The 23,181-nt window shown below is 42.3% G+C and overlaps 1 protein-coding gene and 1 long non-coding RNA gene across 4 annotated transcripts in view; both read right to left on the reverse strand.

Moving 5' to 3' along the window:
- UBAP2 (ubiquitin associated protein 2) overlaps positions 1-21,388 on the reverse strand; it is a 123,036-nt gene extending 101,648 nt beyond the window's left edge. The window contains exon 1 of one of the 3 annotated variants that reach the window (XM_077912304.1): positions 21,057-21,388. The gene's annotated coding sequence lies outside the window, so the exon portion shown is untranslated. Of the gene's footprint in view, positions 1-20,728; positions 20,856-21,056 lie in introns of those variants that run through there. The other 2 variants (XM_077912302.1, XM_077912301.1) reach the window with 2 other exon arrangements.
- LOC144322363 (uncharacterized) lies at positions 10,974-12,233 on the reverse strand. Its single transcript, XR_013388024.1, has 2 exons — positions 11,087-12,233; positions 10,974-11,056 (listed from the first exon to the last, which is right to left on the reverse strand). It is a non-coding gene; the product is annotated as an uncharacterized LOC144322363 (long non-coding RNA).
- Positions 21,389-23,181: the final 1,793 nt, after the last annotated feature.

Here is a 23,181-nt window from a genome sequence, read left to right on the forward strand (position 1 = left end):
CATCCACTAGAAAAGGTTGTATCGGGCAGCGTGGGTGGCAGCGCGGGTGGCTCAGCGGTTTAGTGCCGCTTCGGTCCAGGGCGTGATCCTGGAGAGCCGGAATCAAGTCCCATGTCGGGCTCCCTGCATGGAGCCTGCTTCTCCCTCTGCCTGTGTCTGTGCCTCTCTCTCTCTCTCTCTCTCTCTCTCGAATAAATAAAATCTTAAAAAAAAAAAAAAGGTTGTATCATGCTTTTATCACACAACATTGATATACTACTATGTAAAAGACAATAATGTAATTATAGCATCTCAATTACCCTGTTCACCTGCACAATCTGGTATTATGGAACTATGAAAGAAAACTCTTGGGACACCTGGGTGGCTCAGTGGTTGAGCATCTTCCTTTGGCTCACATTGTAATCCAGGGTCCTGGGATCAAGTCCCATATCAGGCTCCCCACTGGGAGCCTGCTTCTCCCTCTGCCTAAATCTCTGCCGGTGTCTCTCATGAGCAAAAACATAAAATAAAAAGAAAACTCTTTAAGGGCCAAGATGGTTTTGGTTCCAACCCTTCCTAATACAAATGCCTTCTAAATGCAACACATATTTCCCTTCTTGAAAAATACAAACATGATTTAACTACTTTTGATTCTACATCAGTTATTGTAACCATGTGATGAGCAATGTAGGAAATCAGTCTTTTTTCATTTTTTTTTTATTTTTATTTTTTTTAAGTAAATTCTACGCTCAACATTAGGCTCAAACTCATGACCCAAGATCAAGAGTCGTATGCTCTACTGACTGAGCCAGCCAGGTGCCCCAGCCTGAATCTATTCTAACTCCAGGACATACAAAGGAACTTGCTTTCCTAAATAAGTCAATCATTGGCCTTTCTCTAATGTGGCACTATTTACATATCTGCATGACTTCCAGGCAGCATAGCATGGCTACTTTTCAAAAATAGTTTCTTCTTGGGCAGCCCCAGTGGCGCAGTGGTTTAGCGCTGCCTGCAGCCCGGGGTGTGATCCTGGAGACCCAGGATCGAGTCCCACATCGGGCTTCCTGCATGGAGCCTGCTTCTCTCTCTGCCTGTGTCTCTGCCTCTCTCTTAACTCTCTCTGAATGAATAAATAAATAAATCTTAAAAAAAAATAGTTTCTTTTTTTGTTTTCTTCCAAAAATAGTTTCTGAACCCAAGGACAACGCAATGTTTCAAATTGTCATTTATTTTTAAATTATCTGCACTGGGGCGCCTGGGTGGCTCAGTTAAGCATTCGACTCTCAATTTTCGCTCAGGTCATGATTACAGGGTCGTGAGATTGAGGCCCATGTGGGGTTCCACACAGAGCATGGAGTCTACTTAAGATTCATTCTCTCTCAAGACGCCTGGGTGGCTCAGCAGTTGAGTGTCTGCCTTTGGCTCAAGGGGTGATCCTGGGGTCCTGGGATCAAGTCCCACATTGGGCTCCCTACAGGGAGCCTGGCTCTCCCTCTGTGTCTCTCATGAATAAAATATTAAAAATAGTAAATAGGGATCCCTGGGTGGCACAGCGGTTTGGCGCCTGCCTTTGGCCCAGGGCATGATCCTGGAGACCCGGGATCGAATCCCACGTCGGGCTCCCGGTGCATGGAGCCTGCTTCTCCCTCTGCCTCTCTCTCTCTCTGTGACTATCATAAATAAAAAAAAAAAAAAAAATAGTAAATAAATCTGCATTATTTCTAACACTCATCCGGGGGTGGGGGGCTTTCCACCAACTCTATTTATATAGAGTAGCTTTTTTTTTTTTAAGATTTTATTTATTTATTCATGAAAGACACACAGAGAGAGACACAGGCAGAGACACAGGGAGAGACAGAAGCAGGCTCCATGCAAGGAGCCTGATGTGGGACTTGATCCCGGGTCTCCAGGATCACACCCCGGGCTGCAGGCAGCACTAAACCGCTGTGCCACCGGGACTGCCCTATATAGAGTAGCTTAAGCCTTCAAAACTCTTTAGCACATTGCATAATGACTTCGAAAATTGCTTGAGGGATCCCTGAGTGGCGCAGCGGTTTGGCGCCTGCCTTTGGTCCAGGGCGCGATCCTGGAGACCCGGGATCGAATCCCACGTCGGGCTCCCTGCATGGAGCCTGCTTCTCCCTCTGCCTGTGTCTCTGCCTCTCTCTCTCTCTCTCTCTGTGACTATCATAAATAAAAAAAAAAAGAAAAGAAAAGAAAGAAAATTGCTTGAGTGATTAAAAGAAATAACTTTACCCAATAGCTAGCATCCACTTATGTCAGCATGCATTTTATCGAGAAGGAAGAAAGAGGAAAAAAAGAAGAGGGCCCTATTTCCTGAGTATTAACAAAAAATGGTAATAAATTGCCAAGTGAATGTTCCCATCTCAAATTCCCCCTAACCCTACTTTAATGTAGCTCTTTCCCAACCATGTTCAGCTGCACTAGTCCCACCTATCCTCTCTGGAGAGAATCAAGTGAAGTCTCAAGAGTCATTAGAACAGGATAGACTTAATATCAACAATAGTCTTCGTCTGTAATAAAGACAGACATGTTTTTGTTTTTTGGAGGCTTCATGTGGGGTTTGAACTTACATGCTCTACCAAATGAACCAGCCGGGAGGCCCAAGATAGATGTGTTTTTATAAATTTTTTTGTCTTCACATCCTCACTCTCATTCCACCCCAACCCTCCAGCTCCACATCCAGAGCAAGATTAATTTCTCATTAGTGGCTCTGTCCCAAAGCCTTCCAAGGTAAAGGGTATGCAGGGTAGTTGCCTTCTTTTGGCTTATTTCCTCTTCCTAAGACAGAAAGGGGAAGAAAAATGCCAAACCATAGGCTAACTGACCTCACCATCCTTGGGGATACAAATTCAATAAAGCAAATATTTCTTTCAGTCAAGTCATATTACTACAACCAGTCACAAAAATCAAGAACCTTTTATTCTTGATACTCTAAGCCAAAACATTACCTAAACTGTCAGTTTAACTTATTTCTTATTTTCAAGCACAGAAAAGCAGTAACAACGGTTAATGCAGATAAAACCTCCAAATTCCAAGGTGTGACAAGAACTTCAAGAAATATCCCATATGTATCAACACTCAAAAATGTTACCTAGTTCAACTTATAATTACTTGAAAGTTTCAGTTCATAGCTCACCTTAATTTATTGTTTTGGCTTCAGATAAAGTGGCATCTCTGCTAACCATTCGCATATAGTAAATTAGATTTACTGCTTAAAATGATTACATCCCAACCATACTTTCACTACAGACAAAACTTTACAAATCTCCAATTCTTACCATAGATAAGCAAAACTATTTCAAGTTATTCTCATTTTTCACACCTCTGCATAAACCATTTAAACATTTGATACTTGTTATACACGAATATTTCACAACTGATTTATAAAATTTCAATATACCCATTATTTTTAACAATTTTATTTATTTATTCATGAAAGACACAGAAAAAGGCAGAAACAATAGGCAGAGGAAGAAGCAGGATCCCTACAGGGAGCCCAATAATGGTGCTGATCCCAGGACCCTAGGATCACGACCTGAGCCAAAGGCAAATACTCAACCACTGAGACACCCAGGTGCCTTCAGTATATCCATAAAACTATGGTAAGACAGCTATAACATCTCTAGCTATTACCGTAAACCAAAAATATACTGATTTTTAAGCACTTCAGACCCACAGTTTTTCATTACAGTTCTCCAACCTTCCTCATGAATCCAGAATATAATCTGAGTTGTTTAAAAAAAAAAGTATTTATTCTAGTGAGAACTTTATTACCATTTCACTCATGCCAAAAGCAACTTTAAAAATGTCAGTTACCTAAAGAATGTATCTATCAAAACATAGTCATGAAATCCATTCCAATGTTAATACATCTGTCACTTATACACCAGGCTCAGTTTTCATTCAAATACCAGATTCCTTAATAAGGAAATCTACCACTACTATTGAGAAAATATTCCCTATCCTTTCCCTTCTCTCAAGTATGTGTTTAAAAACCTGCTCAACCATTCCCTACAACCACATTAATCTAAAAACAAAGGCTTACAAAATAATTTTCCAAGCACTCTGGGAAACTGCATGTTCTATCTTGTAAGCAATGACTACTTCAGCTGTATATCTCAAGAAGAATACACTCACTGCCTCCACTTCCTCACTAAACAATTCCCTTTTAGATCCCTGGGTGGCTCAGCAGTTTAGCACCTGCCTTCAGCCCAGGGCGTGATCCTGCAGTCCTGAGATCGAGTCCCACATCAGGCACCCTGCATGGAGCCTGTTTCTCCCTCTGCCTGTCTGTCTCTGTCTCTCATGAATATATAAATAAAATATTAAAAACAAAAAAAAAAACTTTTAGTTTGGTGTCCCTCACCATCTCATACAAACAGGAAAAATGCTATTCCCCAGGTCACTGACCTCCACATGTCAAAATCTTTTTTAATTTTTTTTTCAAAATATTTTTTCTATTCTCATTCTTTCACTTGTCTCTGGCATTCAACACATTTCATAATTTTATTCCCTTGACTTCGCAGACACCATACCATCCTTGTCTTTAGGAATAAGTTATGTAGCCCTTGTCCAGTATGACTTTTGCTATGTCAGGGTCACATACATAACCCAGCAGTTATAAGGTACCTTTATCAATAATAATATCAATAATTGCCTCCTCTCTGGTTCACAAAAACTTCATGCCCTTTTTTGCTTGTCTGAACTATCTTAACTGTGAAACTGATTCCAAAGTAGCCTGTTTAATCTTCTAGAATACTGCTAAAATCCATAATCTTCTGTTTACAAATCAACTCCTTAGTAAAATACAAGCTCTTTACTCCTTTGTGATTCCTATACTTTGTCAAATTGGCCTTGCCATTCTCCCAAACTGCACCTACTTTTTTGTCTCCACCTTCCACAGGCATGTTTTTTTCAACAGCATACTGAATATAACCCCATTTTTTTATTTTCTGTCCCTTAATATAAACAGCAATTACTCTCTACTTGATGTCCACAACTCCATAGCATTTTAGGGTCACTTAACAATATACTAAAGAGCCTAACAGCAGTTTGAGTTCTTAAGTGTAATTTTCACGTAATTTTATAGCTTTCTTCTGACTCTGTTCTCACAGTGTGCTATCAATTTCCACTTCTCAGTGCTATGTGCCTGACCTCCTCTTAGAAAGCACCTAAATTGGCAGAGGGCTTAGAGATCAGCTCACCATGCCGACTAAACCAGCTAGTAAAATCAGAATGAAAAACTAAAGCAAAGGCAGCATTTCTTTTAAACCACAGAAATCTAATCCAACTAAATGTCTAACTAAACCCCAACATATAAAATAGAAGCAGGGGATCCCTGGGTGGCGCAGCGGTTTGGCGCCTGCCTTTGGCCCAGGGCGCGATCCTGGAGACCCGGGATCGAATCCCACGTCAGGCTCCCGGTGCATGGAGCCTGCTTCTCCCTCTGCCTCTCTCTCTCTCTCTCTCTCTCTCTCTGTGACTATCATAAATAAATAATTTTTTTTTTTTTTTTTTTTTTTTTTTTTTTATGATAGTCACACAGAGAGAGAGAGGCAGAGACATAGGCAGAGGGAGAAGCAGGCTCCATGCACCGGGAGCCTGACGTGGGATTCGATCCCGGGTCTCCAGGATCGCGCCCTGGGCCAAAGGCAGGCGCCAAACCGCTGCGCCACCCAGGGATCCCAATAAATAAAAATTTAAAAAAAAAAAATTTAAAATAGAAGCAGGATGCCTGGCTGGCTCAGTCAGTAGAGTATGTAACTCCTGGGTTGTAAGTTCAAGCCCCACGCTTGGGCATAGAGCTTAATTAATTAGATAAATAGATGAAAATAAATAAAAGTAAAATGGGACCTAGTGGAACCAATCACTGGAGTGTAAGGGCTCCACCTGGATCTCCATCCCTTCATTTTCCATGCAGTGCAAAACCCAAAGCTTATGTACCACAAATGTGGGCATTGTTTGACTTATCTAGCACTTGGCTATATTCCCAGACAGCAGTATTTCAGACAGGTAAAGTAGTACAGTATTATGATTAAGGGGACAGGTTGGGGGTGGGGAGGGGCAGCCAAGAACAAAGGTTTGGCAGTCACACAGACCTGCATTCTACAAATTACTAGATTAGGTAACCTTGACCAAACACTTTACTCTTCTCAAGCCTATAAGGAGCACCAAACAAAAAATGTACTTCAAATGCTTAGTCTACATCCTAATAGCTACCATAAAAACTAGTGACTATAGTATTAATGTTCATAGACTTTTGTTTCTGCCATTTAATTTCAAAATACTGCCTATTCAAACAATTTAAATAACTTTACTGAGGAATAGCAAATACCATAATGTTCACCCTTTTTAAGTGTAAAAAATTATATGATTTTTAGTATTTACCGACTATACAACTATCACTGCAGACCAAATACACTTCAATAAAATCCGCTATGACACTGGTTGTTTCTTTGTTCCACAGATGGCTAGGCTGTCACAGTATATAAACTGGTTCATGATACACTAGGTATATCCCAATACAGCTGGGATCTTCTGGTAAAGGAGATAAGCATTAGAACAATTAAATAGCTTAACCTGGGGAACCCTGGGTGGCGCAGCGGTTTGGCGCCTGCCTTTGGCCCAGGGCGTGATCCTGGAGACCCAGGATCGAATCCCACGTCGGGCTCCCGGTGCATGGAGCCTGCTTCTCCCTCTGCCTGTGTCTCTGCCTCTCTCTCTCTCTCTCTCTGTGACTATCATAAATAAATAAAAATTAAAAAAAAAAAAAAATACCTTAACCTGTCTTTAAAAAAAACTTCTGTAGTAAAAGGCCTATATTAACTAACAAGATTTTTATTCTTGTAATCACCACCTGAACTATTCTGTAATATACAGAAGGTATTTTCCCAACATCACCTTAGCACTCCCAATCACAAAGAATTAAAGATACTAAATAGGCAGCCCCAGTGGCCCAGCGGTTTAGCGACGCCTTCAGCCCAGGGTGTGATCCTGGAGACTCGGGATCCAGTCCCACATCAGGGTCCCTGCACAGAGCCTGCTTCTCCCTCTGCCTCTGTCTCTCCCTCGCGCACACGCACACTTTCTCTGTCATGAATGAATAAATAAAATCTTAAAAAATAAAAAAGAGAGCAGCCCGGGTGGCTCAGCGGTTTTAGCACCTGCCTTCAGCCCAGGGCGTGATCCTGGAGACCCGGGATCGAGTCCCAAGTCGGGCTCCCTGCATAGAGCCTGCTTCTCCCTCTGCCTGTGTCTCTGCCTCTCTCTCTCATAAATAAATAAAATCTTTAAAAAAAAAAAAAAAAAAGATACTAAATAAACTGAAGAAAAAAATAAATAAAAAATAAAAATTATAAATAAATAAACTGAAGTACCAAAGCTAAGAATTTAAGAGGTCCTCTGGTTTCCAACAACTCAAAGAAGTGTTTCACCAAATAATCAATATGCCAGGAAATGAGACCCTAAATGGAAAAAAACTGAGACATTCAACAAGTTACTATAAAAAGCTGACCCGGGGGGGCACCTGTGGTTGGCTCAGTGGTTGAGCATCTGCCTTTGGCTCAGGTCATGATCCCATGGTCCTGGGACGGAGTCCGGCATCAGGCTCCCCAAATGCAGCCTGCTTCTTCCTCTGCCTACATCTCTGCCTCTCTATCTCTCATGAATAAGTAAATAAAACATTAAAAAGAAAGAGGGGGGGGGATCCCTGGGTGGCTCAGCGGTTTAGCACCTGCCTTCGGCCCAGGGCGTGATCCTGGAGACCCGGGATTCAGTCCCACATCGGGCTCCCTGCATAGAGCCTGCTTCTCCCTCTGCCTGTGTCTCTGCCTCTTTCATGAATAAATAAATAAATAAATAAATAAATAATCTTAAAAGAGAGAGAGAAAGAGAGAAAAAAGAAAAGAAAAGAAAAGAAAAGAAAAGAAAAGAAAAGAAAAGAAAAGAAAAGAAAAGAAAAGAAAAGAAAAGAAAAAAGAAAAGAAAAGAAAAGGGATCCCTGGGTGGCGCAGCAGTTTAGCGCCTGTCTTTGGCCCAGGGCGCGATCCTGGAGACCCGGGATCGAATCCCACATCGGGCTCCCGGTGCATGGAGCCTGCTTCTCCCTCTGCCTGTGTCTCTGCCTCTCTCTCTCTCTCTGTGACTATCATAAATAAATAAAAATTAAAAAAAAAAAGAAAAGAAAATCAATCGACCCAGGAAAGAAGGAAAGAAAGGAGGAAAAAGGAAAAGAAGGAAAAGGGGAAGAAAGGAAGAGAAAGAAGAGAAAAGGAAAAAAAAGAAAAAGAAAAACTGACCCAGGGATGCCTGGGTGGCTCAGTTAGTTAAGCATCTGCCTTGGGCTCAGGTCATGATCTCAGGGTCCTGGGATTGAGCTCTGAGTAGAATCAGACTCCCTGCTCCGCAGAGCATCTGCTTCTCCCTCTCCCTAAGCCCCTCTCCCTTGCTCATGCTCTCTCTCCAACTCAAATAGATAAAACTTAAAGGAAAAAAAAAAAAAAAAAAAAAGGTTGACCAAAAAAAAAAATATGACTAAGTTATAGTAAGAGTAACTTGGGGTGCCTGGCTGGCTTAGTCAGAGGAATATGCTACTCTTGATCTTGTGGTCCTGAGTTTGAAACCCACATTAGGCATAGGCCTCACTTGTCATAAATAAATAGAATAGAGAAACTTAGTTTCTCTTGGGATACCTGGCTGGCTCAAGTCTGTACAACACGAGACTCTTGATTTCAGGGTTGTAAATTAAAGCCCCATGTTGGGATTACAAAATAAATAAAAATAAAAACTTTAAAAAATGAAATAAGGGCACCTAGGTCACTCTGTCAGTTAAGTGGCTGCCTTCACTCAGGTCATGATCTCAGGGTCCCCCATGATCTCAGAATCAAGCCCACATAGGGCTCCCTGCTCAGCAGAGTCTGCTCCTCCCCCTGCTTGTAGGCACTCTCACTAGCTCTCAAAGAAATAAAAATCTTTTTTTCAAAGATTTTATTTATTTATTCATGAGAGACAGAGAGAGGGGCAGAGACACAGGCAGAGGGAGAAGCAGGCTCCCCAAAGGGAGCCTAATGTGGGACTCAATCCCAGGAGGCCGAGATCACACCCTGAGCTGAAGGCAGACGCTTAACCACTGAGCCACCCAGGCATCCAAAATATTTTAATAAATAAATAACATAGTTTCTGTTTTACTGGCTGGTACAAATAAACTACCAATCATGGCCAAACAAAAGATACAATACAGTAATCACAATAATAGCAAAATCTAACAAAACTGAACTATGGACACAAAATTCTGGGTGGGTTTGTTTTTTTGTTTTGCTTTGTTTTGTTTTTTTTAAAGGAGGCTCCACTCCAGCATGGAGCCTAACGCAGAGCTTGAACTCACACTGAAATCAAGGCCTGAGATGAGGGACACCCAGGTGGCTCAGCGGTTGAGCACCTGCCTTTGGCCCAGAGTGTGATCCTGGAGTCCCAGGATCAAGTCCCGCGTCAGGCTCCCTGCATGGAGCCTGCTGCTTCTCTCTGCCTGTCCCTGCCTCTCTCTGTGTGTGTCTCTCATGAATAAATAAAATCTTAAAAAAAAAAAAAAAAAAAAGACGTGAGATGAAATAAACAGATGCTTAACTGACCAAGCCCCCAGGCGCCTTTTCATTATTTTTCAAATATTTTAAAGATTTTATTTATTTAAGAAAGAGTGAGAGACAGAGCAAGCTTAAGTCTGAGCAGCGGGAGAAACAGAGTGGGAAGGACACCTGGGTGGCTCAGCCGTTTAGTGCCTGCCTTCAGCCCAGGGAATGGTCCTGGGATCGAGTCCCACATCGGGCTACCTGCATGGAGCCTGCTTCTCTCTGTGTCTCTGCCTCTCCGTGTGTGTCTCTCATGAATAAATAAATAAAATCTTAAGAAAAAAGAAAGAAAGAAAGAAAGAAAGAAAGAAAGAAAGAAAGAAAGAAAGAAAGAAAGAAAGAAAGAAAGAAAGAAAGAAAGAAAGAAAAGAAAAGAAAAGAAAAGAAAAGAAAAGAAAAGAAAAGAAAAGAAAAGAAAAGAAAAGAAAAGAAAAGAAAAGAAAAGAAAAGAAAAGAAAAGAAAAGAAAAGAAAAGAAAAGAAAAGAAAGAGTGGTAAAGAGAATCTGGAGCAGACTCCATGCTGAGCCCAGAGCCTAAAGTGGAGCGCATGACCCTGAGATCATGACCTGAGCTGAAACCAAGAGTTACACCCTTAACCAATTCTATCACCCAGGTGCTCCTCAAAGATTTTATTAAGTAATCTCTACGCCCAATCTGGGGCTCAAACTCACAATCCCAAAATCAAAACATGCACCACTAAGCCAGCCAGGCACCTCTGAAATTCAAAGTGTTGGGATCCCTGGGTGGCGCAGCGGTTTAGCGCCTGCCTTTGGCCCAGGGTGCGATCCTGGAGACCCGGGATCGAATCCCACATTGGGCTCCCAGTGCATGGAGCCTGCTTCTCCCTCTGCCTATGTCTCTGCCTCTCTCTCTCTCTCTCTCTCTCTCTGTGACTATCATAAATAAATAAAAATTTAAAAAAATAAAAAAATAAAATTCAAAGTGTTTTAACAAGAGAAGTAATTATAACTTCAGTAATTTGGCCATTATTGATCCTATAAAAACAATACAGGAAAAGTAAGGATCAGTCTCCCACTGGTTCAAGGAAGTCTCCTCAATATCCAGATTCAACCAATAGTGCTTTCCCTCTGTTGCTCCCAAAAGGATTCTGACTCCTAACTGCATTGTGTCTACTTGTCTTCCCATCAGAATGTAAGCACCTAGAGAACAGGGACAGTGCATTATGCATCTGTATCAGTAGCTTTTAATAGTTGCTGACAAGTAGCAACATTAAAGCTTTGTTCAGCTGAACATCTATGCACATTTCAGTAACAACAAACTATCACTCAGACCTTATCTGGCTTAACCTACACTGACCATTTCACAGAAATAAAATGCCATGAGAATTTACTTTCTAAAGTTTTTATTTATGTAATAGTTTACTCTTATTCCCACACATCAAAAGGACTTTCCATATTTTTTTCAAAACCTGGGGTCTAAAAAAAAAAAAAAAAAAAACCTGGGGTCTATACAAGATTAACAAGATACATAGAATATTCTTTGTCTTTCTAACAGCTCAAGAAAGTTAACACTTATCCTATGATAAACTGCAATTTACTTAACACTAGCAAGAATTATCTAAACTAAGTACCAGCAGTAGTTATCATATAATCTGACTGGCAATTATGCGTGATAAATGACAAAATAGTCACTTAAGTGGATTATCATTCAATATTATAGTTCAGTGACAATACTTAAATAGGGTAAAACAAACAACAGTAACAAAAGTTACCAAAGACATTTTGTGAACTGGGAAATATGTGAATTTTATCAGATATTGATATTATTCATTATACACATATATTATTAAATATTCACTTTCCTAAGTAGGATTAGGTTATTGTTACTTGTAAGAGAAGTTCTTTATTGCAAAGAGATGCTTGCTAAGAAAATATTTAGGTATAAATATCCAGATGTTTCACTTTACTTTCTAAACATTTAGCCTCAAAAGATAATGGGCACAGTAGAGAGAGAAGTCAATGTAGCAAAATATTAAGTAGTCACTCAAGGTCAAAGGTATACATGTGTTCATAATGCTTAGCTTTCATAAATCAGAAAAATATTAGATAAAAAAGTTGGAGGAGGGACACTTGGGTGGCTCACCAGTTGAGCATCTGACTTAGGCTCAGGGCATGATCCTGGAGTCCCAGGATCAAGTCCCACGTGGGGCTTCCTGCATGGAGCCTGCTCCCTCTGCCTCACTCTCGGTGTCTCTCATGAATAAATAAATCTTTAAAAATAAAGTAAAATAGGGATCCCTGGGTGGCGCAGCGGTTTGGCGCCTGCCTTTGGCCCAGGGCACGATCCTGGAGACCCGGGATCGAATCCCACATCGGGCTCCCGGTGCATGGAGCCTGCTTCTCCCTCTGCCTATGTCTCTGCCTCTCTTTCTCTCTCTGTGACTATCATAAATAAATAAAAATTTAAAAAATAATAATAATAAAGTAAAATAAAAAGTTGGAGAAACCAAACAGAAGAATCAAAACTGCAAAAAGAAAAGCAAAACAATAAAGACAAGGCAAGTAAAAGGTTTTGATGGCAGAAATATTTACAAAGTATCCATAATTATAATCAACAATGAGTCTCCATGCTCCAGTTTAAAGAAAAGTTGGTAGGATATATTAGCAAAGCAAAATCCAGCTGTGTTATGTTCATAAAAGATGTATCTAAAACATCCCACTACAATTGCCATAAACATTTAAAAATTAAAGCAATACTAAATGTAGATAAGGATGTGGAACCCTGTATCAATACAGTCTCAAGAATTAAGTTCTAATGTCTAAGGTACTCATTGTATGTATGAATTAAACTACTTGTAGAGGGGCAGCCCTGATGGCGCAAGCCTGCAGCCCAGGGCATGACCCTGGAGACCCTGGATGGAGTCCCAAGTCAGGAAGGCTCTCTGCATGGGGTCTGCTTCTCCCTCTGCCTGTGTCTCTGCCTCTCTCTCTCTCTGTCTCTGTGTCTATGAATAAATAAATAATCTTTATAAAAAAAATAAAATAAACTACTTCTAGATAATCCAGGCTTCTAGAATAAGTTATGTACATCCTCAAGAGAACTGAAGAAATAATCACTCAATTTTCTAAGTTCTGGGACGCCTGGGTGTCTCAGCGGTTGAGCATCTGCCTTTGGCTCAGGGTGTGATCCCGGAGTCCCAGTATCGAGTCCCACATTGGGCTCCCTACGTGGAACCTGCTTCTCCTTCTGCCTAGGTCTCTGCCTCTCTCTCTCTCATGAATAAATTAAAAAAAAAAAAAAAAACTCTTTAATTTTCTATGTTCCGTAGTTAAGATGAAGAGCCTCATTAGAAGTGTTAAAACAGTTTGGGATCATCAAGCAAAGTTACACATACTCTACACACAACCCAGAAACTTCACTCTCAGTTACATAGTCTTGAGAAATCAGTTTGTTTGTCTTGGGGAGGGGGGGTGGATCAGGTTGTGCGAGTATTCACAAAGAGACAAGTAAAATTTCTAATCACAAAAAAACACTAACATTCATCACAATAGAATAAGATGTGACATAGCCTTACAAGGGAGTACCATACTACTAAAAATGACTGACAGTAAGAACGAACATGAATGAATCTAAAACACTGAAGAGTGAAAGAATTATCAAAATCATACAATTCCATTTAAAACAAGATTGAGGGGGGCATGGCTGACGTCATAGAGCACGAGACTCGACCTCAGGGCTATTTGAGCCCTACATTGTGGGTAGAGTTTACTCTGAATAAATCAAGATTGAAAATAGGCAATATTAAAAAAAAAAAAAAAGAAAAGAAAATAGGCAATATTAACTATGTATTATTTATGGATTATATGGAATGGAAATTATTCTAAAAAATAATTTAAAAATGACGTAAGACTTTGTAAGAGGGACGCCTGGGTGGCTTAGTGGTTGAGCATCTGCCTTCGGCCTAGGGCGTGATCTTGGGGTCCCAGGATTGAGTCTGACATCAGGCTCCCTGCATGGAGCCTGCTTCTCTCTGCCTATGTCTCTGCCCCACTCTCTGTGTTATTCGAATAAATAAATAAATAAATAAAAGATTTTGAGAGAGACAGGACAAGCAGGGGGAGCAGCAGGCAGAGCAGGAGAAGCATGCTCCCCATTGAGCAGGGAGCTTGACGTGGGGCTCAGTCCTAGCACCATGGTATCATGACCTGAGCCAAAGGCAGAGAGATGCCCAACCAACTGAACCACCCCCCCAGAAAGAAAAAAAATTTAAAAAAACAAACTCAAAATATAGAGTAATGGTTACCTCTGGGAAAGAGGGAAAGGAATGCCTCAGGAAATGACAGGGAGCTTTTAGGTAACAGTAATTCTGTATTTCTCGGCTAGTCATTTCATTCTTTTTTTTTTTTTTTTAAGATTTTATTTTTTTTATTTATTCATGAGAGACAGAGAGAGAGAGAGAGGCAGAGAGAGAAGCAGGCTCCATGCAGGGAGCCCAACATGAGACTCGACCCCGGGACTCCAGGATCACACACCCTGGGCCGAAGGCAGGCACTAAACCACTGAGCCACCCAGGCTGCCCTAGTCATTTCATTCTTGTTTTTGAAAACTCTACATGTCTTTTCATACCTCATATACCTTCTTTGGTAATATATTCTCTATTTCTCAATAAAAAATCATTAGGTAAAAAAAAAAAATCATTAAGTATAAAATTATTATTCCACTTTAAGCATATGCTTTACATAAAAGGAAAAAAAAGGATTTCTGGGATGCCTAGATGGCCAAGTTAAGCGTCCCAACTCTAGGTTTTGCCTTGGGTCATGATCGTGGGCTCATGGGATGGAGCCCCAAGTCAAGCTCTGTGGAGTGTGCTTGAGATTCTCTCTTTCCCTCTCCCCACCCTTCCCATGACTCATGCTCTCTTTCTAAAATAAACAAATCTTGGAACCAGGGTGGCTCAGCAATTGGGCACCTGCCTTCAGCCCAGAGCATGATCCTGGAGACCCAGGATCAAGTCCCACATTGGACTCTCTACATGGAGCCTACTTCTCTTTCTGTGTCTCTGCCTCCCTCTCTGTCTCTCATAAATAAAATCTTTAAAAAATAAAATAAAATAACCTTTAAAAAAGGATTTCTACTAAAATGGTAAACCATGATTAATTTTTCTTTATATTTTCTCAAATTTTCTAAAATAGGTTTTCTTACTTAAAACAGTATCGGTTAGCCTGATCCTAAAATCTCTCATACAATGGAAATTTCAGAAGCAGAGGAACAAACTGATTTTGTCTAAAAGCAATAAATGTAAGGCCTGTCATAAACCCAGTCTTTTTTTTTCCTAGACCCTATTTCAGCTAAATTTGTTTTTTTTTAAGCCCCCTTGTTCTCTCATGTAATGATTTGACAATGCCAAACACTATCAGCAAATGAAAAATCACACCCTTCAAAGAGCACACATGACAACAAGGTAGACCCACAATACAGGTAGCACTACGTGCCTTGCCCAAGCCCGTGAAGTTGTTTTAGGTTTTCATCCACCTGCTTGGAAAGCAGCAGGATTATGTGGCAAGTACAGTCAGGTCTACAACTTCCTCAGTTGAGACTGAGTGTTGATAGTGTTTTGTATGAGGATCAAAGAGGAGGCAGAAATACAAAATAGAGACAAAACACAGGGAAGAGAAAAATATAAGATACCATTAACAAGATGCAACTGAGCTTCTAAAAGTCTTCATACAGGCAGCCCAGTGGCTCAGTGGTTTAGCATCGCCTTTGGCCCAGGGCCTGGTCCTGGAGACCTGGGATCGAGTCCCGCATCAGGCTCCCTGCATGCGGCCTGCTTCTCCCTCTGCCTGTGTCTCTGCCTATCTCTGTGTTTCTCATGAATAAATAAAATATTTAAATTAAAAAAGTCTTCATACATATAATATCTAGGACTGATCTAATGAGAAGATTGAGACCACATGAAAAATGTTTGAGCAATGTCCAATTATTGGCTTGTGTACATACAGTATAACTTTATTCTCTTTAAAGATTTATTTGAAAGAAAGAGCACACTCATGTGCTGCACAAGCACTGGGGGTGGGGGGATAGAATTTTCAAGCAGACTCCCCACTGAGCTCAGAGCTAGACACTGGATATGGGAGCTAGGTCCCCCGACCCATGAGATCATGACCTGAGCCAAAACCAGGAGTGAGATGCTCAATAGACTGAGACACCCAGGTGCCCCCATACAATTTAACTCTTTTTTTTTTTTTAATGTTTTATTTATCTATTCATGAGAGACAGATAGAGAGAGGCAGAGAGACATAGGCAGAGGGAGAAGCAGGCTCCATGCAGGGAGCCCGACGTGGGATTCAATCCCGGGTCTCCAGGATCACACCCTGGGCTGCAGGCAGCGCTAAACCGCTGAGCCACCAGGGCTGCCCACAGTTTAATTTTAAATGAGAAAGTTTCTACATTCCATCTTAACTTAAAAACAGGTAATAGGGGGATCCCTGGGTGGCTCAGCAGTTTAGCACCTGCCTTCGGCCCAGGGCAGGATCCTGGAGTCCCGGGATCGAGTCCCACATCGGGCTCCCTGCATGGAGCCTGCTTCTCCCTCTGCCTGTGTCTCTGCCTCTCTGTCTCTCTCTCTGCCATCTCTCATGAATAAATAAAATCTTTTAAAATAAATAAATAAAAATAAAAACAGGTTAATAGTAACACTATATTAACAGGAAGAAACAAGGCTGCAGCAAAAGTAAGCTTGGAACCAAATCCAAATGAAATTCTCTATAAATCTTTGAAAATCTTCTCCCAATGAAATTTTAAGTTTTAGGACAGCCCGGGTGGTGCAGCGGTTTAGCGCTGCCTGCAGCCTAGGACGTGATCCTGGAGACCCTGGATCAAGTCCCAGGTCAGGCTCCCTGCATGGAGCCTGCTTCTCCCTCTGCCTCTCTCTCTCTCTCTCTATGTCTCTATGAATAAATAAATAATCCTTAAAAAAAATAAGTAAATAAATAAATTATAAAAAAAGAAATTTTAAGTTTTAGACCCAATACACATTCTATTACTTTCAGAGTTCCAAAACGAAGAAAAACAAGCTACACATTCCTAACAACTTTTCATAGAATTCTATGTAGTCTTAAACACCTACTTTTATCCAAGCTTCATTTCATAATATACAATTCATCACTCAGTGTGAAAATGAGTTATCTGAAAATTAAAACTCATTCTGGCATACACACTGCATTGACAACAAACTCACAAACGTGGTCTTCAAAAACCTATGACAAAAATTTTTTAACTCCGATTATTTACTTTTTAAGATTTTTAAGTCATTTCTACACCCAACATGTTTAGAGAACCCACAATCCCGGACGCCTGGGTGGCTCAGTGGCTGAGTGTCTGCCTTTGGCTCAAGGAGTGATCCCAGAGTCCCATATCAGGCTCCTTGCATGGAGCCTGCTTCTCTGCCTGTGTCTCTGCCTCTCTCTGTGTTTCTCATGAATAAATACATAAAATCTTAAATAAAATTTGAAAAAATTAAAAATACAGGGCATGCATCTTTGAGAGAAACACTGTAAAGAACACTAAGAAATACTTTAAAAGGGAGGGTAGGAAATATCAGTTTATGCAGTTTGCATATCTGTCGAAACAAATCTGATTGGGAGGCACCTGGGTGGCTCAGTGGTTCAGTTAAGCATCTGACTCTTGATTTTGGCTCAGGTCATGATCTCAGGGTCGAGATGGAGCCTCCTGTTAGTCATGCTCAGCTAGGAATCAACTTGAGTCTCTCTCTCCCTCTGTCCCGCCAAACACACCCCCAGCAAACTCTAAATACTTTTAAAAATGTTTAATTTAAAAAACAAAAATAAAAAAAAACAAAAACCTAATTTGGTTCTTGGACTTAAAAATTGAAAAAAAAATTAAAAAGGATTCCATTCCTAAATATTTGACAGGTCAAAATTAGTTCAAAATCAAACCACAGGCTCACATGGTGATATTCCCCCCAAGTCTTTCCTCTCTTTGTATTTCTTTAAGTTACATCTCCACTCTCCCTGGGATGGGGATGAGGGAGGAGGAAGAAAACAGCTGCTTCCAAGACCTATCAGTGATCCACCATCTTACCAAGTCAACACCACCAGTGCCATACACTTCACTTTTTTAAGACTTTATTCATTCATGAGAGACAGAGAGAGAGAGGCTGAGAGACAGACAGGGAGAAGCAGGCTCTGCAGGGAGCCCAATGTGGGATTCGATCCCGGGACTCCAGAATCACTACCCGAGCCAAAGGCAGACACTCAACCGCTGAGCCACCCAGGAGTCCCAATACACTTCACTTTTAAAGGACACTCCATTTACTCAAATTAAGAGCTGACCTCATAGGATTAATAAACAAAATCAGACTTAACAGAGAAACCTCACAATCTGTGAATTCATGCAGACTCCTTTTGAGCAGGCATGCATCAATCTTTTATAAATAGGCTTACTCCAAAAACAAAAAAGTATCTTATAACAACAAATCTTAAGCCTTTTTTGTTTGTTTTTGACAGAGCACAAGCAAGGGGAGCAAGAGGAGAAGCAGGCTCCCCACTGAGCAGGGAGCCCGATGTAGGCTCCATCCCAGGATCCTCGGATCATGACCTGAGCCAAAGGCAGAGATGTTTAACCAACTGAGCCACCCAGGCACCCCTTAAGTCATCATTTTTAAAAAGGACAGAGGACTTGGAATGCCTGGGTGGCTCAGTTGGTTAAGCATCTGACTCCAAATCTCAGCTCAGGTCATGATCTCAAGGTCCTGGGATCAAGCCCTGGGTGGGGCTCTGACCTCAGTAAACAATGAGTCTGCTGGTCCCTCTCCCTCTGCTCCCCGCCCACCTCACTCCTATGCACTCAAACTCTAACATATACACAAAATCTTTAAAAAAAATTAAAAGGACTGGGGAATCAATACTTCAAAACTACTACTTTCAGGGATCCCTGGGTGGCGCAGCGGTTTAGCGCCTGCCTTTGGCCCAGGGCGCGATCCTGGAGACCCAGGATCGAATCCCACGTCGGGCTCCCGGTGCATGGAGCCTGCTTCTCCCTCTGCCTATGTCTCTGCCTCTCTCTCTCTCTGTGTGTGTGACTATCATAAATAAATAAACAAACAAACACTGGTTTATACCTTCTACGTATAGTGTACTATTAAAGGAGTAGAGATAGCAACCAGTTCCCACCAAAACACAGGACCTATTGAAATTAACCATTTTTCTCCATGTTCTCCTACCATTTCTCCCTAAACAATAAAAGTCACTCGGGCTAATACCAAGAGACCCTGCCGGTGAGCACAGCACAAGCTGCATCAGTTACCAGGAAAGGGAAGTGAGGTGTTATTGTTGTTCTAGCCTTGTTCTAAAGGCAGCTCCATGTGACTGCTCCTGGTCCAGCCCACATTTAAAGAGAGAGGCCAGAGGAAACCAGAGCAGCAGGAAACAGGCAGGAGAGGCAATTATCACAACCCTTTCCCATGGCCTCATTTCCATGCCACCACTTCCAGGCATATTTCAATCATAACAAAAAACTCCTTTCTCTGAATTGTTTAATTTCTGAGGGTCAGAAACAAGGAAGCAATAGGGAAATCAGAGCTATGGAAAACAAGTGGGAGAGTGGTGGAGGAAAATCTCATCCACATGTGAACTAGCCGTAAGGAGGAAAAAATCAGATGGAACATACTGGAGATAAGCAGAAGAGCAGTGTGGGAAACTCATAACTTCTGACTAATGATAGTAAGTGTTCTAGCAATAGGAGGATGACAGCCCCAGCCAAGAGACACTGTAGGTAGGCAAGAGATATTGGTGGACTGTAAGACTCCATCATCTAGAGTGGAATTTATTCCCTTTCCTGAAACAGGTACCATCAAATCTAGGCACCCAATGCCTAGGATACAGGAGAGCTTAGGTATTAAGCTTCCTTCCATCCTGATGAGACAAACTGATACAAAAAATTAGGATGTCCAACACTTGACAAAAAGTGTGGAATACACTAACTACTGACACAACTCTTGGTATACCATAAAAAATAATCAAAAGTATACCATAATAGAAAATATAAAAGACCTGGATTCACCAAAAAGTTAATTATATGCCCTTCAAATAAATGATGTTTAGATACCTGATAAAGACCTTCAAAAGCTCTCAAATGCTAGGACACACAGGAGCTAAAGAAAACCAGTAAGCCTAAATACTGACAGACCGACCATATACATATACCTAGGATATACGTAGAAGCCAATATCCAACAGAGGTGGTAGTAACCTACATGATTATGTCAAACAGGACATAACAGGAATGATGATGGGATCACCTACTAGAGAGAACAAGGATAGGAAACCAGAGTGGTGGCACTTCAGATGCCTGGGCAAAAAAATCAGATTGAAAACTGAGGGGGAAAGGTGGGTAAGCCAAGTGGGAAAGTGATACAGAGGCAAAGAAAACGGAGATGCAATACACTAATGAGAGAGTAACATTTTGAATATGTATTACAACAGAACTGCCATTTACAGGGCGCTCTCAAAACTACATTAAAAAACTCTTGACCAAATCAGACTAGAGGAACAGGGACTGAGGAGGAAAACTGAGTCCCTAGAGTCTAACACCAAAACCTTCCAGAATGAAAGAGGAGAATCTAACTCTTCCTTCAGGTAAGCCGAAAAAGGCTACAGAGCGCAGAAGTTGGGCTCTAAGATGTCCAGTCCCGAGACTAGAGACAGGCGTGAAAAACCAAAGGTAATCAGGATGGGGAGCATCAGCGTGGCGCGGGAGCTCCAGCGGACAGGCAGGGAGGGACAGAGGTGGGAGAGAAAACCACACCCTCCAGGGCAGAAACCCGAAGGGGGGAGGGGTAGGCGCCCCCTGGGGTTGGGTGGGGCCAGGCCGACTAGGACCCGGGTAGGCAAGCAGCAGCCCGGGACGACCCGCAGGGAGAGGAAGGAAGGCGCCCAGGCCTGGGCATACTGAGGACGCACGAAGCTGGCGAGGGACGCTTGGCCCGGTCTTCATGAGTGGGCGCTGGGGCAGTAAGAAGAGGGTTCGAGGAAAGAAGAGGTGAACCCAGGACTAGAAAGCGCACGCTGCCACGCTCAGAGCTCTGGAACAGGAAAGGAGAGAGAGAGGGTGCCAATTACCGCTGCTGTTCTCGCTGGACTCGGGACCAGCTGCCGCCGCCGCCGCCGCTCGTTACCTGCCAATGTGCCTCTTACAAAGCAGCGGCGGCGGCAGAGGCGGCCCGGCCCGTCACGTGACCTCTGCGTCATGGGCGAAGGAGGAGCCACCACGCGTCGCTCGCTCGGGGCTCATCAGCCCGCCCACAGAGCGCGTCGCTTCCTCCAACCTCCCCAAGCCAACCGGGAGAAGCCAACAGAGCCGAGGCGGGGGTGGGCACCGGGAAGGAGCAAATAAGGGAGATTTTACAGGATTTCTAGTACTCGTAGTTGTCAGGAGGTTACTACCTACCGCATCCAGAATGCCCACAACTGCAGCTTGTTGTCGCGCAGTGATGACCTCACAAGGCACCACGCGTCGCTCCCCTGCGGCCGCCTTCCTCTCATCACGTGACGTGGCCCAACCACTCAAGGCAGGCCTAGCTTCCCACCTTGCTCGGAGGGGAGGAGGAGGGGTTACTATCCCCAGTATGCTGCACAGCAAAAGTAGCCACCGCCGCATTCTTTTCCCTCGCGGGTTCATAGACCTTACGTTTAATACTGGGGGAAGACTGAGAGGGAAAACGGACAGCGCTGGCTTCTGAGCTAATACCAGCGGTCGCCGCTTGCCAGGTGGCTTAGCGTGGTTCCTGCTGGGAGATGTAGTCCCGGCGGGGGGGTGGGGTTCCGCTACCACGTTCCCGGGCTCGCGCTCCGCTCCGCCCCCTGCGCGGGAAAAAGCCAACGGCTAGCCTAGGTATATCCGCGTGGAGCAGGCTTCAAAAGGAACTTCCCCAGGGCGGAAGGGCCCGGGGGCTTCTGTCTTGTTAAAGGTGGGGGTTGACTTCCGCATTACCAAGCTCAGTACGCGTAAATGGATTAACGTATATCGATTGTTTAGTCTAGGTCAACATAACCGTTTTTATTAAATCTTATAATCAACCCTTTTAGGCAGGGATTGCTCCCTGTAAAGAAAGGCTTAGAGGGGCACCTGGCTGGCTCGCTCCGTAGTGTGTGCTAGACTTGATCTCCGCCTTGTGATTTTGAGTTCCACCTTGGGTGTAGAAATGCCTTTAAAAAAATAAAAGCTTAAAGAATAAAAATGGGGTGCCTGCCTTTGGCTCAGGTCGTGATCTCAGGGCCCTGGGATCCAGCCATGCTAGGGCTCCCTGCTCAGTGGGAAGTCTGCTTCTCCCTCTCTGCCTCTCTCTCCGCTTGTTCTCTTTCAAATAAAATCTTTAAAAAATTAAAATGTAAAAAAGGAAGCCTTAGGTTCAGTTGCTTCTAGCTGAAGATACCCAAACCAGATTGTCTGTCCTCAAACAATGAATAACCATCCTCTCAGAAAGGTCTGTTTTTAACTACAGCAATTAAGTATAAAGGAGGACATAATGCTTTATACTTGTAGCATAGTATTTTCGACTTTATTTTCCCGTTTACTGACCTATTTGATTCTCAAAGGCAATATTCCAGGCTGGTTAGGAGGTACATGGACTTTGGAATACAGCAGGCCTTACCTCAGTTTGAGCCTCTTTGCCATAACACCACTTCACCAGGTTATGAAAATTAAATAAGATCATGTGAAGTACCTGTGTGGCACATAGTTAAACCCTCAATAAACAGTAGTAATTATTTTCACACCTGGTGTGTACCTTTTGGGTACAGATGCAAAAATAAGGTGGGAAGGGAATTAGCATATGCTGATCTTTGTGCAGGGCACTATACTAATTAGTAACTAATGGAGGTTAAATTACTTGATGAATAACAATCGAAACCGTTACAGTCCTGCTCAGTTCAAGGGAAGGCTTTGTTATACATCTGAGTTGATGAAAGAATGCTCTGGCTGAAACAAAACATATTATCATGACCATTCATGTGTAGATGTATCTTATCTCTCCCTTTTTGACAGTGAGCTGGAATTGTGCCTGGTCAGTTCAGTCTTCCTGCTCTTTGTTTTCCTGCTTTATAGAAATGTTAGGGAGAAGAAAAAAGAAATGTGTGGGAGAGTCAAAGATAAAACCACCCTTGAGAGGCAAAGACTTTTAATGGAAAGAGCACAAGAAAACAATTCTGAAAACAAACCTGATAACAGGAGCTGTCTCTGTGGAATGTGAAGGAGGGTTTGAGATTGAGGGTGCTAGGCAAAGGGGACTAATCTAATCTATAATATTTTAATTTTTTACATGATGAAGGTACTGGTCTTTTAATTAAAGATTAACCTTAAAAGGAAGACTGAAAAAAAAAAAAGAAAAGAAAGACTGGGGCGCCCGGCTGGCTCAGTTGGAAGAGCATAGGACTCTTGATCTCAGTGTTGTGAGTTGGAGCCCCAGAATGAGTGGAGATTTTTACTAGAAATAAATACATAATTTTGAAAAAAAAAGAGAGAGAGAGAGAGAGACTATGTGTTCTGTGACTTGTACAAGATATGCCACTTTTTC

Source organism: Canis aureus, chromosome 10, assembly GCF_053574225.1.
Source record: "Canis aureus isolate CA01 chromosome 10, VMU_Caureus_v.1.0, whole genome shotgun sequence".
Lineage (NCBI taxonomy): Eukaryota > Metazoa > Chordata > Mammalia > Carnivora > Canidae > Canis > Canis aureus.